This window comes from Trachypithecus francoisi, unplaced genomic scaffold (assembly GCF_009764315.1).
Source record: "Trachypithecus francoisi isolate TF-2019V2 unplaced genomic scaffold, Tfra_2.0 Lachesis_group16, whole genome shotgun sequence".
In the NCBI taxonomy this organism is placed as follows: domain Eukaryota; kingdom Metazoa; phylum Chordata; class Mammalia; order Primates; family Cercopithecidae; genus Trachypithecus; species Trachypithecus francoisi.
This window is the reverse complement of record NW_022681461.1, coordinates 52,917,911-52,937,262: the sequence shown is the minus strand read 5'-3', so window position 1 is coordinate 52,937,262 and position 19,352 is coordinate 52,917,911.

The window sequence follows — 19,352 nt, the reverse complement described above, 5'->3', positions numbered from 1 at the left end:
ATTAAAATTAAAAAAAAGAAATACTTGAGTTAAGATAAGGGGTGTTGTAGAGACCAAGATTCTCGTTATATAGATGAAGCCTCCATGTAGCTGCCTTCAGAGAAACTAGATGGTTAATGTCGTTTTTCAGACCTTAAAGGTGTGACTTTCATTAATCCCTCCTGGATCCAAGAAAGACCTAAAAAGGAAAGTCCTGGCTGCATTAATGGAGATTCTCAACAGTTGCAAATTTTCCCCACAAGAGGTGGATTTGCAGGGCCATTTCAAAATATGCCAGGAATTCGGTTTTTCTGATTTCTCTGGGGTGCCCTTGGCCAAAGCAGGGTCCATTCAGTCACTTGAAGGGCTTATGATTTTATTTTGGGTTTATATAATCTTAAGTCAAAATAGAAAATGAGGAAAAAACCCAGGCACAGTGGCTCACTCGTGTAATCTCAGCACTTTGGGAGGCCAAGGTGGGTGGATCACCTGAGGTCAGAAGTTCGAGACAAGCCTGGCCAACATAATGAAACCCCGTCTCTACTAATAACACAAAAATTAGCCGAGAGTGGTGGCGGGCACCTGTAGTCCCAGCTACTAAGCTACTCAAGAGACTGACGCAGGAGAATCCCTTGATTCCAGGAGGTGGAGGTTGTAGTGAGCCAAGATCACTCCCTTGCACTCCAGCCTGGGTGACAAGAGCAAAACACTGTCTCAAAAAAAATAAAGAGGAAAAAATGTTATATTCTCAAAGCTGTTCATTGAAAAATTATCTTTGGTAGTAAAAGTTGTAAACAAACTAAATTTCAACAAAAGGATAAATTGATCAATTGTTGTACATTAATTCAGTGAGTCTTATAGTCATTAAAATGATAATTACAAAGATGTTATAGACACATAGAAAATAGTTTTTGTAAATTTTAGAAGAAAAAAGTGACCAGCTTATTGAAAATGTTACATGATTCCAATTGTGTTAAATATATATGCTGCTAAAAGAAGAAGGGATAGAATGAAATTGTTTTATGAAAATCATTTTAGTGTAGTAGAATTGTGGCTTTTTAATTTTTAAAAATTATCTTTAATTTTATGGTATTTAAAATAAAGAGAATGGAAATAAAATGTAGGTCTTTTTAAAAGACATCTTGAGAACATAAGTACAAAGACTTAAAAAAAGCAGTTCTCTTTCAAAAACAGCTTATAATTCATATATTCAATATTTCTTAAATATTGAATTATTTCTAGCACCTACTATATCCTTTGAGCATTTCTGTTTCTTTTCCCATGTGTGTCTTACTACAACAACACAAATTTACTATCATACAATTATGTAGGTCGGAAGTCCAGTATAGGTCTCACTGGGCTAAGGCTTTTATTTTATTTTTTTGAGATGGAGTCTTACTGTGTCACCCAGGCTAGAGTGCAGTGGCTTGATCTCGGCTCACTGCAAGCTCCACCTCCTGGGTTCACGCCATTCTCCTGCCTCAGCCTCCCAAGTAGCTGGGACCACAGGCACCCACCACCATGCCCAGCTAATTTTTTGTATTTTTAGTAGAGACAGGGTTTCACCGTGTTAGCCAGGATGGTCTCGATCTTCTGACTTCGTGATCCGCCCGCCTTGGCCTCCCAAAGTGCTGGGATTACAGGCATGAGCCACCGCGCCCAGCCTGGGTTAAGGCTTTATTGCCAAGGCTTTGTTCCTTTCTAAAGGTTCTAGATAAGAATACATTTCCTTACATTTTTCAACTTCTAGAAGCTGCCCACTTTCTTTAGCATGTGGTCCCCTTTCTCCATCTTCAGAGTCAGCATCATTCCATTTCTTTGACTCCTCTTTCCATGGTCTCATCTCTCCCTGACTACAGCTAGGAGAGGTTCTCCTCTTTCAAGGACCTATATAATTAGATTCGGCCCACCTAGGTGATCCACGATGATCTCCCATCTCAAAATCTATAACCTGAATCATATCCACAAAGTCCCATTTGCCAGGTAGGTTAATGAAGGAAATGAAAGTATTTTATCCCAATATTTGTTTGTCATATTTTGAGATGGCTGTCCCAGGGCCAGCAGACTGAAGTGGCCCTTCATAACTGTCTTTTGTAGGGAAAATTTGCATCCATAGAGAATCTCCATTAATTCAACCAGGCCTTACCTTGTCTTGATCTAGGGAAGAGTAACTAAGAGTCCAAAAGAAACAGAAATATTTACTATCTATCCCTTCTGAAGACTGCTACCTATGAGGTTTGATCTATATAACAAGACTACCTTTGCTAGCCAAGCCTCCTCTTCTTTCCCTCTATAACCTGTCTTGCCACTGAAACCTGACTTACCAACATAATCTATTTTTGGCAATGTTCTGAGCCCTCATTCTTTCTGTAATCTCAAGATGGTAGATAGGCTTTTTTTTTTTTAACCCCTACTGGGGTGTTGGGTGTTTATTCTGAAAGCTCCTATGTATACATGTGAAATACATTTGTATGCCTTTTTCTCCTATTAATAAGTCTGCCTCATGTCAGTCATTTTCAACAAACCTTCAGGAGACCAAGGACTTTGGCCTCTACAGTAACCTGTATATAGATTTTGAGAATTAGGACGCAGACATCTTTGGGGGAGAAGGCATGATTGTGCCTACACATTCACTACTGTGAATCATTCATACATGTCTAATGAAGTACTTAAGTTTTTAAAATAATCTTAAAACTTGGTTTCTTATTTTTATAGAAGAATATTTTTTCCAAACACTGACAAAGTATCTGCTAGTTATGAAGAACTTAGTTATGAATTTTTAGAACTAATTCATTAATCTCTCTCCCTTTTTTCCCTCCTTCATGAGTATTTAGCCTAAAAGATATTAGGTTGAGTAAATGCTGGATAGAAACACATGCTGGAAGGGAGATAGGTGCAGTGGCCTTGTGCAATGAGACACAGAAGATATTTGCATGTGGGTGGTGGGTAAAGGAAGAGAATAGAGTGGTGGTACAGCCACTACAATGGGATGCTAGATTGAGGGTGGGGTGAGGAAGTCATTTACAAGGCTTCCTGGTAAAGGGTGTAAGAACCTGAGAGGAGGAGGAGCACATTCCTTTGGCAAAGCTCTGAGAAGTCATACTCATGAGTGTGAGAGGAACAGCTATGTAAGGGGTATATAACAGTATAAGCAGCTTGGTGAGATATCAGAAACGCAAGTAGGTAAAGGGGCTGTCTGCATGTGGGATGGTCGTGGCCCCACATAATTTGTTACAGCCCAAGCATAGCAGAGATGGCTTCCACATGGAGATGGGGCACAGCGATAATATCCATGACTTGGTGCAGAACGTCAAAGCCCAAGGAGGATAAGAACACATTCTTTGTAGGTAGGAGCACCATAGTGCAGGGGCTCAGAGATGGCATGGTGAAGAATGCATTCACAATCCACACAGTCTGGTACAGACCCTATGTCCTGAGATAATTAAAACTATTTCTACTTCAGACCTGGAGGAGGATTTTGTAGCAGGGGTTGACAATGAACAACAGTGAAACGCTGAAGTCTGAGTGAGATGAAAAGAGCATTCACATGGTGAAGTGGAGGGGAAGAAAGGTTGGTTACATAAAGGTAGGATTTATCAAATAAATAAACATATTGAGAATTATAGGAGGAAGATTTCTCAGGTTGAGAGAGGAAGTTATAGAAAAAGGAGAAAAATTAGGATAAAACTTCTAGCATTAGTATTGGATTGGAATTGGAGATATTTGTGTGAACTTAGAGTTTTAATGCAGATAGATACAGAAAGAATATAGGTGTGTATGTATTGCAGGTGTATGCATGCTTACATCCTCAAGCTCTGCTCACCGAGAGGGCCTTGGGTCACCAACACCCAGGTAATAATGAGCAATGCCTAGCCTCAGGTTTTGTTTTCCAAAGGACATTTTTCACTAAAATAAAACATAACTTCTTGGATCAATGGCTAATTTCAGGGCTAAGGAAAAAAATGTGAAATAAGCCACTAACATCATGTTGCACATGAAAATAAGGAAGTGCTCAAATAATCATAAGGATATATCAAAAGGACAACAACAAAAAAACTAGCTTCAATGAGGTCTCACTAGTCATATAGGGAACAATTTGTGTATCTAAATAAATAATGATATCAACAGATTTTAACCTATGAAAAAACATTGGAATGCATTTGTGATAAAAATACGTATATACATACATAGAGGGAAAATATTATTAATAAAATAAAAGGAATAATAGAATTTGATGAAGATCACCTATTGGCATCCATCATCACAAGATTTAATTCATGCAGAAAACATTAATGGATGGTAAAAGTTTGATGAGAAACAGAATATTTACATAGTCTCAAAGTATCGTCCTTCAGAAATACACTTAATTAAGTTGGGAAAAAAGTAACTTCACCATAGTGAAAACTAGGAGACACCACCTTAATCAAATGTTCAAAATTAACATCATCAAAATGGGACAAATCAAATCATTACCACCTGATAAGATGCAATCACAAACATTACCTCTGTGATATTCCTGCCAAAACCATTTAATCAGAGAAAGCATCAGAGAAACACAAATTGAAAGACATTCTCTAAATTACTGGCATAAAATCTTCAAAAGTGCCAAGGTCATGAGAGAAAAGAAGACAGAAGAAGGAGGTTGAAGAAGATTAAAAATACAGGGCATCTAAATGCAGTATATGATCTTAAACGAGGGCTGGCTTTATGGGCATGTAGTTTGTGTAGTGGCACAGGGCTCTGTACTTGGAAGAGCCTATGTTTGACTTAATGTTCTGCTGTTGTCCTCTCAATTCTTAATAATATTTCAAAAGACCCACATTCATTCCGAACTGAGCCCCAGGTCCCCACAGAGTAGCCAGTCCTGCTCAGATTGAATCCTTTTTCTAGAAAAGGACATTATTGGGACTATTGATACAATTTGGATTGGGACTACAATTTAAATAAGAATGGAATGTTATGTCCTGATTTTGGCAATTATATTGAGTCACACTAAAGAATGTCTTTGTAGGAAATACACACTAAAATATTTGGGTGTTAGGCCAAATGTGACTGAGTAACTTTCAAATGATTTAGGGGAAATACTTTCTGCTCTATAATTACAACCTTTCTGTAAGTTTGAACTTATTTTAGAATAAAAAGAAAAAAAGCAGTTCATCAAATCCTCTGTAAAATCGAGAATTGGTCAATTCAAACATGTATGGAGGGATCTGAAGGGCATTATATTGAGTGAAATAAATAAACTCTAAAGGTTACTTACTATACATAGCATTTATAAAACATTCTCAAAGTGATAATATCAGGTCATTGGCTGCTGAGGGTTAGAGTTCAGAGAGGGTATGATTATTAAGGGATAACACAGGACATTTCTTTGTGGTGATGAAACAATTCTAGATGATCCAGAATTTTCATGTAGGAAGGGCTTAGGGCAAAAAATATGGTAAGAAAATTTACAGAAAGAGAGTAAGAATGAGGGTTATCTTAAAGCTGTATTTGTATGGGGAGCCCACTGATATGACCCAAGCTATTTTGGTTATTGGGCCACCACCTGTAGGACTTTATCAAAAGGCAGACAAAAAGGGAGGAGACTTAAGCCCCTGAAGCCATTTTATAAGATTCTTGTTAATCTAAGAATTTTTTTCATAAACTAAATTTAAGGCCTGGTGGCTCATACCTATAATCCTAGCTCTTTGGTAGACCAAGGTGGGAGAATCATTTCTGCTCAGGAGATCAAGACCAGTCTGGGGAACATAGCAAGATCCTTGTCTACACATACACACACAAAAATAATTAGCATGGTAGTGCACTAGACAGTCAATTCATCAAGACAGGGAAATAGAGAAAGAGTAATTAACATAGAATCTCTGTGCAGGTGACCAGGGTTCTATTGTTACTCCAATCAGTCTCCTTGAAAACTTGGGGATCAGGATTTTAAGGACAATTTGGTGGGTAGGGGCCAGTAGGTCAGGAGTGCTGATTGGTTGAGTTGGAAATGAAATCATAGGGAGTTGAGGCTGACCTCTTGTGCTGTCAGTTCCTGAGCGGGGGCGACACTTTGTCGATCTGGGTGGTGCCAACTGATCCATCAAGTGCCGGGTATGCAAAATCTCTCAGGCATTGATCTTAGGTTTCACAATAGTGATGTTATCACCAGGAGCAGTTTGAGGGGGTTTAGAATCTTGCAGCCAGCCTCCAGCTGCATGACTCCTAAACCATAATTTTTAATCTTGTGGATAATTTGTTAGTCCTGCAAAGGCTGTTACTGTCTTTGTTTCAAATCAAAGTATAAACTAAATTCCTCCCAAAGTTAATTTGGCCTACACCCAGGAGTGAACAAGGACAGCTTGTGGGTTACAAGCAAGATGGAGTTGGTTAGGTCAGATCTCTTTCACTGCAATAATTTTCGCATTTATAATTTTGCAATGGCAGTTTCAACCTTGTCTCAAAAAACATTTTTTAACTAAATTTGATCAAAAGTTGAACATTGTTCCTATAGGGAAAATATTTTATTTATATCATTTGTTAGTTAAAAGGTACTCAAATAGGACAAGAATCTCCTTTACAAGAAGGTTTTGAAGGTCCCTTTCTTAAGTGAGCTAAGACAGAAAACCATGAAAGGCTATATTTGTATGCTTATATATAAAATCCCACAAAAAGGTAAAAGTTGATGAAGACAATCTAAGGTTCCATTCAATTGCACTAAATTTTAGACAAGCTTTTATCTCATCTAGGACCCTGACCTTCCTTTTCTTAGAACATTTACTTTAGAAAACATATAATTGCACATCCTTTCTCTGGCCCTTTGAGATGTAAATTTTTTCAAAGCTTCTAGCTTGTTTTAGAACTGAAGAATGGTGTGTGAGAGCCATTCCATCGAAATGTAATTGTCAAGAAAGATAAACCACCCCTCCTTATCCCCCAACTTCAGTTTCTGTGGGAGGGTGGGGGCCTAACATTGCCCTTGTTCCAAGTTGTAAAATTGCCTCCAATCATGAAGATAAGAGAAAAGTTATTTTTCCTTTGAGTAAGGCCAATTAGCAAACTCAGATGGTCCCTATCCCAACTTTTAAAAACTCTCCAGCTCTTTGTCTGGGTTGAGGGTGGGTGGTGGGTGACTGGGTATTCAGACATCCTATTGCTGACAATAGTATAGAAATGAAATCAACTTCTCTCTGCTTGTTTTGTCTCATGCAATCTTTTTCTCTTTGATAATGTTTAAAACTGATAACAAATCTCAGTCTACATATTTTCCAATTTGGGGAATATTTCTAGAATTCTCAGAGAACACATGTATTTATTTTTATTTTACCGAAGGGCACAAATGATAGGTGGATTGACCAAAGTAGTTTCAAGGCTAGTCTAGTTTCACTTAAAATACATAGAGATTATATAGGAAGGTTTTTATACAATGTCCATTAAAATTAATAATTTCAAAATACTCTCAGAGGCATGTGAACCAGAACAATATTGAATAGGAGCTGGGTAAAATGAGGCTGAAACTTACTGGGCTGCATTCCCAAACAGTTAAGGCATTCTAAGTCACAGGATGAGATTGGAGGTCTGCAGAAGATACAGATCATAAAGACCTCACTGATAAAACAGATTGCAGTAAAGAAGCCGGCTAAAACCCAGCAAAACCAAATGGCCACGAGAGTGACATCTGGTCATCCTCACTACTACGCTCCCATCAACGCCATGACAGTTTACAAATCCCATGACAACGTCAGGGAGTTACCCTGTATGATCTAAAAAGCGGAGACATAAATAATCCACCCCTTGTTTGGCATATCATCAAGAAATAACCATAAAAATGGGCAACCAGCAGCCCTCGGGGCTGCTCTGTCCATGGAGGAGCCATTCCCTTATTCCTTTACTTTCTTTTTTTTTTTTTTTAATTATACTTTAAGTTCTAGGGTACATGTGCATAACATGCAGGTTTGCTACATATGTATACTTGTGCCATGTTGGTGTGCTGCACCCATCAACTCGTCAGCACCCATCAATTCGTCATTTATATCAGGTATAACTCCCAGTGCAATCCCTGCCTCCTCCCCCCTCCCCATGATAGGCCCCAGTGTGTGATGTTCCTCTTCCCGAGTCCAAGTGATCTCATTGTTCAGGTCCCACCTATGAGTGAGAACATGCGGTGTTTGGTTTTCTGTTCTTGTGATAGTTTGCTAAGAATGATGGTTTCCAGCTGCATCCATGTCCCTACAAAGGACGCAAACTCATCCTTTTTTTATGGCTGCATAGTATTCCATGGTGTATATGTGCCACATTTTCTTAATCCAGTCTGTCACAGATGGACATTTGGGTTGATTCCAAGTCTTTGCTATTGTGAATAGTGCCGCAATAAACTGTTGGTGGGATTGTAAACTAGTTCAACCATTATGGAAAACAGTATGGCAATTCCTCAAGGATCTAGAACTAGATGTACCATATGACCCAGCCATCCCACTACTGGGTATATACCCAAAGGATTATAAATCATGCTGCTCTAAAGACACATGCACACGTATGTTTATTGCGGCACTATACCTTTACTTTCTTAATAAACTTACTTTCACTTTGCACTGTGGACTCGCCCTGCATTCTTTCTTGTGTGAGATCCAAAAACCCTCTCTTGGATTGGGATCCCTGTCCTGTAACATTACTGTCCTTTTATAAAATAATAGAAAACCAGGTAGCAATTGCCCTCGTAACTGCTGAGCTTAGAAATAAGTAATTCAATGGAGATTAAACACCTATAAAAAAGGGAAGGAAGAGTTAATTGAGTGAGTGATTCTGTTGCTAAGGTAACTTAGGAAAGACTGGATGATCTGTTCAAAATCTTTTTTTTTTTTTTTCTGAAAACGAAGATGAGAAAATAAAGAAATACAGGATATAGAGAAAGGTACTTCAGAACATCTTAGATATTGGATAGGCAACTCTGAGAAGTAAGGCTAGTCACTTGTAATGAGAATACTGAGGCTGAAACAGAACGTGTTTAATTTACTCGAATTCAAGTCTTACCCTGAATACTGTATTTAAATTATTGGTAGAAATCAACTAGTCTTTCAGGCTAAAAATTTAGTAGTCATACTAGGCTTCTCGCTTCTTCCCATAGTACCATAGTACATCTCCAGGAGAGATGTCCTTTAATCCTTTGTCTCCCGGAAAAATATGACACTATCAGTCTAAGGACAGCCTAACATTTCACTCAGTTTAATCATTGGTAAAGGCTTTTATCACACTTAAGATTTAAGTGGGGAAGGTTTATCACAAACCTAGCGCCTGGAATTTTTTTTCAATGGCTCAATCTGCTGAAGGGAAAAACTAGAATCATTTTTCTGACAGTAGAAAGAGAAGTTGACTTTACTAAGAAGTTTTTAATAACAGTTGTACTTAGAGGGTAAGATTATCTATATTAGTTTAGTTATTTATATTATTTAAGCTCTTTTTCCTTTATTCTGCAATTCTCGCACTTTAGCATGAAGTAATTCACCTGGAGTTGAGCTCTCTCTCTAGGATTGCGGGTGCAGTAGCTTGTACTTTGGTGATGCTAATGCTGCTGGTCTGACAGTCACATCTGAGAAGGACAGCCTTAGTGGATTTTGACAATGCTTGTAAAATAAATGCAGAATTGAGTATTAGTGCATAACTATTTTTATAATAATGAATTGTGCATGAAAACAAAAAAGAGGGAACATATGTTATTCTCTCATCTTTTATTAATAGTCAGATGAAATCTTTGTGTTTAAACTTTAGATCCACTCTTCATTTGATGTAAACACTACTAATATTCCACTCTTCATTTGCTGGAAACATTTACCAATATAGGCAAAATATCTGGGAAGAAAAACCAAATCTTTTGGGATTGTTTTTCAAAATCAACTATTTCAAGTGCCATCTATAAGTCACCATTCTATCTAAATTTCAGATGAATATTGTCCTACAAAATTACCTGGTGAAAAAGTGTGTCATGAAGAATGTCTAGTTCACTGTTATTTTCTAGAAAAAAAGAGCTAACAGCTTCTGTTTTTAAGGGGAAAAAAAAAATATCCTATTGCTTTTTTCTTTTTCTTTTTCTTTTTCTTTTTTTTTTTTTGAGATGGAGTCTGTTTCTCCCTGTTTCCGAGGCTGAAGTGCAGTGGCGTGATCGTGGCTCACTGCAACCTTGACATCCTAGGCTCAAACAATCCTCCTACCTCAGCCTCCTGAATATCTGGGACTGTTAGCAGTGGCAAATATCTGAGTTACCAGCAGCAAATCCATACATGTCTGCAGCAACCTCAATTCTTGCCTCCTCAGAAGAAAGGATTCAGCTGAAGAGCATGAGTCAGAAAAAGAGACTGAGGCAACTTTCAGATGAGAAGTGGAAGTTTATTCAAAAACTTTAGAGCAGGAAAGAAAGGGACATACACTTGGAAAAGACCCAAGCGGGCACTCTGGACATCACATGCAGCGTTTGACCTTTTGACTTGGGGTTTTGTATGTTGGCATACTTCTGGGGTTTTGCATTCCTTTTCCCATATTCTTTACAGGGGGTGGGCTGTTTTGCCACTTAGTACACAGGCTCGAGCCCGCTTGCTCAGTTCCTGAGATCTTATTGGAAGCTGCCAATTACTAATTTCATGTGTTTTTATCTATTGGGAAATTGCCTCTCCCTGGTGCTGTCTGCAACCAACTATCATTTTAGAGAGCTAGTGTGACGACTGCCAGACCATCACTTGATGGTTGTCTGACATTCCTGGTGGGTAGCAGGGAGCCCCCTCTTGCCCCATTCATGCCTGTCTGGGTACCCACTGTAACAGGACCACAAGCATGCTCCATCACAATTGGTTAATTTTTATAGGGATCAGATCTCACTATGTTGCCCAGGCTGGTCTCGAACTCCTGGTCTCAGGTGATTCTCCGGCCTCAGCCACCCAAAATGCTGGATTTACAGGGATGAGCCACTATTCTGGGTCTGCTGTATGCTTCTTATGTTTCCTTTTGGGATTTTTCTTTTTATTAATAATGTTTTACTATACAATTTTAAATAGGCCAGACAAAATTGCTCATGCCTGTAATGCCAGCACTTTGACAAGCTGAAACAGGAGAATTACTTGAACCCAGGAGTAGTTTGAAACCAGCCTGGGCAACATCGGGCAACCCCATATCTACTAAAAAAAAAAAAAATTAGCTGTGTGATGTGGCTTGAGCCTATGGTCCCAGCTACTTTGGAGGCTAAGGTAGGGTGATCTGCTTGAGCAAGCCGTGATCATGCCACTGCACTCCAGCCTGGGTGACAGAATGAGATTCTGTCTTGAATAAATAAATAAATTTTTTAAAAAGATAAAAATTTAAAATATATAGAGCATTTGGAAAACTGAAGAATATTTAAAAACCTAAATATTACTACCTAGAGAAAACAATTATCAACAATTCACTGGTTTTGTTCCATCTTTTTATTAATGTTGTTTACTTTGTTGGCATGATAGTGAATATTCAAATTAAATTCCTCATATTTTTGCTTCAAAATTAAAAGAAATATTTACTCATGACTAAATACTTTTGAAAAAATGATCTTTAGTAACTACATCAACATTTACTATAGATATATAATATAAATTACTTCATTCCATACGTTTAACAAGATAACTTTAAAATAATCACTTTAGGCCGGGCGCGGTGGCTCAAGCCTGTAATCCCAGCACTTTGGGAGGCCGAGGCGGGCGGATCACAAGGTCAGGAGATCGAGACCATCCTGGCTAACACGGTGAAACCCCGTCTCTACTAAAAAGTACAAAAAACTAGCCAGGTGAGGTGGTGGGCGCCTGTAGTCCCAGCTACTCGGGAGGCTGAGGCAGGAGAATGGGGTGAACCCGGGAGGCGGAGCTTGCAGTGAACAGAGATCCGGCCACTGCACTCCAGCTTGGGCGACAGAGCGAGAGTCCGTCTCAAAAATAAATAAATAAATAAATAAATAAATAAATAAAATAATCACTTTAGAGTCTTAGCACTAGTCTCTAAAATGGGTTGCTTTTTCTGACAGAAAAACAGGGCTCTTGTTAACTGTGGCAGTGCTAACCTCTACAAATGTGTTACTGACGTTAACCCGTTTACATCACTGTCACTGATATATTGTAGAAGGTAGGACTATATCAACTTTAATGTAGTTCAAGAAAAATTTTACTAAGTTTCTCTGGAGAGAAGAATTGAATAACACTTTAAACACTGGCCTCCCCACCTGTAAAATCAGTGGCTTGGGCTAGCATGAAAGCAGTGGAGGTAGTGATTGAAGAAATAGCTTCTGTAAAAAAAAACTTCCAGATGGTGAACATGGGGCAGAATGTCCCTGAATGAAAGGGAGCTTTAGAAAATACCACAAAAAGCATTTAAGCCATTCAGAGCTCTGGTAGGAAGTTGAAATGAAACCTTCCAGTGATTCTGTTTGGGTGTTGGGGGAGAGAGAGTGTGGCTTGAAGTCAAAGTATATTTTAGTTACTACTCTAAATGTCTCTCACAGACTATTATTATCCTTTCTCAAACCAGTGCCAGGAGAAATAACTAAAACTACTCTGTGTCATTGTTGTGTCTAGATATTTATTTATTCATTCATTTATTTTTCATTTTAGGAGTAGAGCCCTTACTGGATGCATATAAACATCGGATAAGTGTAATAGTTACTTACTCATATTTGTACTCCCAGATCTTAGCACTGTGTTTGGGCCACATTGAATATTCAATTAACGTTTGTTGAAATAATAAATGAAAGTTTAAAATAGTCTGAAAGTTGAGTAGATGTCTTGCTATTTCTCAAACATTTCAAGCACATCCTCACCTCCAGGAATCTGCACTGGTTATTCTCTTTGCCTACAGTGCTTTTCTCCATGACTTTCTTCTTCTCTTTTCAGTCCCCCTAGATGTTACCTTCCCAGTGAGGCCTTCCCTGACAACCATATTTAAAACTTCGGTCATCCTTCCCACATCCACACACCCACAGAACCACTTCCTATCTCCTTTCTCTGCTTATCTTTAGCCATTACACTTATGGCCATCTGATTTACTATGCACTTTCTTTAGTTATTCACTTATATTCTGTATTTTTTTCTCTAGAACATAAGTCTCGCAAACGCAGGGAATTTATTTTATCTTCTGACATATTCTCAATGACCGAAAAAAAAAAAATGATGGGTGTGGGTGTGGAAGCTCACAACTCTAATCCTGGGGCTTTGGAAGGCTGAAGCAGAAGGGTCATCTGAGGCTAGGAGCTCAAGATCACCCTGAGCAACTTAAAGAGACTCCCTCTCTCCCTTTCTCTCTATCTCTCTCCATATAGGTAGATGGATACACACACACACACACACACACACACACACACAACATATAGAATAAAAACATAAAAAAGTAAATACATTGCTTGGCATGCTGTTGGTGTCCAACAAAAACTTGTAGAATATATAAATGGATGACTGTATATTATACCATTTCATGAGCCAATGCTGCTGAGAATGCAATGGATGTACCACATCATTGGACACTGAGGTTAGCAAGTATCATAAGGCAAAATAGTGTAGCAGAATTGCTTACCCACAATAGGACTAGCACAGAGTGAATTTTATTAACTTCACATGGCTGAAACTTTTAAGAGTTCTTTAGATATAACTGCAATGAAAACTGGAACCACACTTTAGTTATGTTTTTGGTACATATTTATGTTTCGGTTCATGGTTTAATAAACCACATAGGTCATTTTATAGTGAAGGATTAGTCATTCTCAGTTATTCCTGATTTTTTTCATATAAAATGCTAATTAAGTTAAATGACCCTTGAAGAATTGTTCAAAATAGACAAATGGTTCAGCTTGACCTAACTTAAAGTCAAGATTCTGAGGTTTGGAAGAGTAATTCTCCCTATAAAATAGTATTTTAAAAAAATATACAGCCTAAATAAAATTTATCCATTTTAATGGTACTATGTTTTGTGATGATAGAGTCTAGGCAAAAGATCAGATAAAGATACATTTATCCCTGCTTTGTTGAAATACACTTCATTTCTAACCTCCAATCCCCTACCTTGCTCAAAATAATTAAATGCCTAAATCCACACAAGATTACTCATTGCCTTATATCCTAATACTAACTCAGGTTTACTCAAAACATGTAACAGCAGCTGGATCCTAGAATCAATTTCAAGGTCAGCCACTAACAACATGACTATAAGTAAATTTCTTGAACTCCCTGGCCTTCAATTTATTGACCTATAAGACAAGATGGCTAGACTTCATAGAATATTGTTGAAGTCCCTTACAGTTCTAAAAGCTTCACTTCATATAATTAAAATGTTTTGTAGAAAATGGTGAGTAAACTCTAACTCTTGAAGTTATGTTTGCTTTTAAAATGGGAACAGATGGCTGGGCCAGGTGGCTCATGCCTGTAATCCCAGCACTTTGGGACGCCAAGGTGGGCAGATCACCTGAGGTCAGGAGTTCAAGACCAACGTGGCCAAAATGGTGAAACTCCGTCTCTACTAAAAAAGAAAAAAAAAAAAAAAACGTAACCAGGCATGATGGCGGGCACCTGTAATCCCAGCTACTCGGGAGGCTGAGAGGCAGGAAAATCGCTTGAACCTGGGAGGGCAGAGGTTGTAGTGAGCTGAGATTGTGCCACTACACTCCAGCCTGGGTGACAGAGCAAAAATCAATCAATAAATAAAATAGGAACACATAAATCTTGATAGATATTCATGAAATTATGTCTAAAATATTTTATAAAGATACCTTAGTAATACCCACAGAGTATTGGTCCACAAGCAGAGCAGCCAGTCCCGCTTTGTTTCCTGTCCTGAAATCCATGGGACTCAAGGTCTTTTGTCTTATGTTTCACATTACCAGCCATTGCTGCATGGAGGATGTCATGCCTTAGAATTGCTGTAATGCCTTAGAAAGAATCCCAGGGTAAATAACCTTTAGTTGTTCTGCAATAAAGAAGTATGTTGCATCCCTTTTTAAATTGGCTAAAGTATTTCTTTGGAATGAGCTTCCCAATGAAAAGTGAATGGATTGCTAAGGAATAAAGAAGTAGACAGAGGATTTGATTATCTCTGTAACTATTGTAGCAAGTTGGAAAAGCAAAAGCTAAGGAGTTTGTATCGCTTCTCAGGCACTTAATAACTTGAGGCAAAGAGCAAGTTGTACAGATATTTCTCAACCTTAGTTTTATCTTTTTATGTTAACAGTAACACCCAATTTGGGATGAGCATTGAACAGTGAGTTAGGGCTCTACAAAACTTATATGCTATAACCTTTAAAAAATTAAATAAAATGAAGCAACAACAGCTGAGCTGAAGTATAAGGTAAAAATTATGAGCAGTGCAAAAACAAAACAGAAGTATAAAAGAGTGAGGGATAGAGTTATTAGCTGGGCTCTGGCAGTAAGCAGTAGTAACAATCTCAAGTTCAGTCATTGATGGGTAAGAAGAACTAAAATTACTGTGTGAGAGATGGACATCAGAGACATGCTTCCTGCCTTTGCACTCTGGGAATATCAGAAATGAATCTAAATTACATTCTGTTTCTGTGACTAGGTCTGCCATAACCCCAACATCTCCTCAGATTCAGTAACCCTGGGCTAGGTGGAGATTGATAAAAAACCGGTTACAATATTATGTTCACAGGGAGAAAAAACAAAAGCAAATTGGCCTGCAAATGAAAATTCAAACCATGTTAAGAAAACTAATTCTGAAAAGACAGCCAACAAAATCAATAACTCCAGCAGTATTTGCAGATGGTCAAAAGACAAATATCTAAGAAGGAACAGAAACTATGAAATAAAGATATAGAAATAAAATAAGATCAAGTGAATATGTAAAATAATTTATGAGAAAACTTTGAAATAAAGTAAAATTACTGATGTTAAAAGATAACAATAGACGAAATAAACATTTGACAGAGTAGAGATGAACAGCAAATTAACAAATAGGAAGAGGATATTGAGGGAGTCAGTAAGAATGCACTGGAAGAGCAAAAAGATTAAAATAAGTTGAAAAAGTACTTAAGAGACATGGAGTACAGAAAAAATGATTTAACACTCGTCTAACACAGAGGTTTGCCAGACTACTTGCTGAGAACAATATCTAGCTTGCCACTTGTTTTTATAAATAAGTTTTTGTTTAAACACAACTACACCCATTCAATGTATATATTGGCTTATCATTGTTTTTATGGTATAATGACAGAGTTGAGTAGTTGTAACAGAGCCCATATGACCTTCAAAGTCTAAAGTATTCACTCTCTGGTTCTTTGAGAAAATGTTCACTGACGTCTGATCTAATAGGTATTAATAAATAAGACTAGAGTGAATGGTAGTAAAGCAATATTTGAACCAAAAGATGATTGCATTTCTACAATCTAAGAAACACACGAGTCTTCAGATTAAAAACACAATCCAGGCTGGGCACGGTGGCTCACGCCTGTAATCCCAGCACTTTGGGAGGCCGAAGTGGGCAGATCACGAGGTCTGGAGATTGAGAACATCCTGACTGGCACAGTGAAACCCTGTCTCTACTAAAAATACAAAAACTTAGCTGGGCGTAGTGGTGGGTGCCTGTAATCCCAGCTACTTGGGAGGCTGAGGCGGGAGATTCACTTGAACCCAGGAGGCGGAGGTTGCAGTGAGCCGAGATTGCGCCACTGCACTCCAGCCTAGGTGACAGAGCAAGACTCTGTCTCAAAAAAAAAAAAAAAAAAATGCACTCCAAGTACTAAACAGGAAAATAAAAATAAATACAGACTGTTCATAGATTTATTTCAATGCAGTTGAAGAGCTTCGCAATTAGAGAAAATGTTTCAAAAGTTATTAGTGCAAAAAGATGGATTAAAAGAACATGGGCTGATAGTATACTTCTTAACCACTCGCTATTGAGGCAAAGAGACAATGAAAAATATTCCTAAAACACAAAGTGAAAATAACTACCAGAAGTTTATGTACAAGCAAATAAACCTTGAAAAGTAGAGGCCAAATAGAGCCTGATAAATCTTACTGCCTATTGAAACTCAAAAAAAAAAAAAAAAAAAGATGCATTTTAGAAAGAAAAATGACAAAGCAGGAAGATATAGAAAACTAGTTATAATAGTGACCAGAAAAATTAATAAAATAGTCACTACAAAACAAGCAATATAGTTTGCATATTAAATAAAAGAATGAAACTAAAATGAAATAATTATGGTAAGACTATAGAGGCTGAGGCAATAATTGATGCATAAAATCTGAAATATTGTGTAAAATGGTCAGGAGGAAGTTAGAAATACTGATAATTATAGACTGTTCTCAAAATTAGAGTTAAATATCTATCTTTAAAAGTAAGGAAAACACTAAGTAGAAATCAATTGGTAGGCTTCAATCAGCAGAAGGATACAAGAGATTCTAGAATACTTTCTCAATCCAAAAAAAAGAAGGGTGAAAGGAGGAAGAAGGATGCCAGGAAAATAATTTTAACACAAAATAATAAGTTATTAATGAGTTTATATGAAGAGTCACAATAAATATACAAAATTCCACCTTATAAGAGACAGAGGTTATTAAAATAATACTAATATTGATTATGATACTGTTGTAATGGGCAATTGAAGTAAGCAAAAGTATTTAGTGTCTGGTACATAGTAGATACATGGTAAATGGTAGGTATTATTGCTATTGTTCTTGTTTCCACTGCTATGGCTGACGTTACCATTTATAATGGCATGGTGAGAAAGAAAAATGGACTTTAAAAGGTAACAAAATGAATATCCATATGCAGAAAATCTCAGCTGGACATCATCCAGGGCTTCAGGAAAACCAGGATATATGTATATTTTTAATAGCCAATTGAAATGTGTTTGTTGTGGCTCTAACTACAATAAACACCGACTGTCATCATCACTGACATTTTTAGCAATGGTGCCAAGTATTGAAGCAGCCTGGAAGATTTAAGTGCTGGTTTCCGAAAAGACTGCTGCTCAATGAAGACTTATGGCAATGTCAGGGTTAAGTAGCATGTACTCAGCAGTTATAAATAGTGAACACTGAGACTGTATCTAATGGCCTGAGTTGTATTATTAGAAAACCAATGAAAATCACAAACTAGGAGTTTGGAAGAGCAGAGACTCTGGTAAATGGCAGTGAAAGGACACTCACTCACATAAAAGCAGCCTTTTGGTACTTAACTCACCTTCAAGGCCATTCCAGTGCTAGTGTGTTCTCTCAAAAGACATCTTTTATAAATGTTAGGTAATCTGTGAATTCTGTAAGCCAGTCAAAACTCCAAGCAAAACCCAAATTAATTTTCATCCTTAAATTATCTCACCACAGTTTAAAAAAATGCCGGGAAATTCTTCTGCAAGGCAAGATTAAAAGATAATTAAACATAGAGGATTGGGTTGTAGTGTTTTAACTATACATCTAAATTGGATTCAGAGGTGTATTAGTCTGTTCTAATGCTCTCATGAAGAACTGTCTGAGACTGGGTAATTTATAAAGGAAAGAGGTTTTATTGACTCACAGTTCTGCAGGGCTGGGGAGGCCTCAGGAAACTTACAATCACGGCAGATGGGGAAGCAAATACATCCTTTTTCACGTGGCAGCAGGAGAGACAAGTGCCAAGCAAAGGGGAAAGCCCCTAATAAAACCATCAGATCTCCTAAGAACTCACTATCATGAGAACAGCATGGAGGTAACCAGTCCCATGATTCAATTACCTCCCTCCAGGTCCCTCTTACTACGTGTGGGGATTATGGGAACTACAACCCAAGATGAGATTTGGGTAGGGACACAGACTATATCAAGAGGTATACAGGGTGAGTAATTTATTGGTCTTTATTTTATAAATCTGTTCTGATTATTCAGAATGAAGGCACAGGTATTGTTTGGTGGTGGTGATGGTAGTGATTTTGCATGAATCTGTATGTGTTTGTAATTATGCATATATCTGTGTATCTTCATGCCTTTGCTTTAATAAGCAGGACCTAGCTGGACTGGAGAGGAACCATTGTCACTATTTTTGTTTTCAAAAACTTCAGATTCTCTTACCAACGTGCCAGAATTACATTTTTTTGCAAGTGTTTAACACCTCAGCTCCTCATCAAACCAGCCCTTCCCTTTGCTCTTCATGTAACCTGCTGTAGTAATTGCTGGCACTGGCAGGCTTTTATTTATTAGGAGGAAACCTGAGTTTGTTCCCACTGAGAGAAAATAGTAAGAAATGTAATTTAAAAAAAAAAAAAAAAAAGGAAGGAGTAGAATTCTCCAAGCATCCTGGAAAGTAAGGCATTTGGAGAGATATTGCCCTCAAACATTTTGGGCATCAACCTAATTATAAAGACAATGAGAACCCAGGGCAGCAGTGGCTCACCTTCTAAGGAGCAGCTGGAGTCT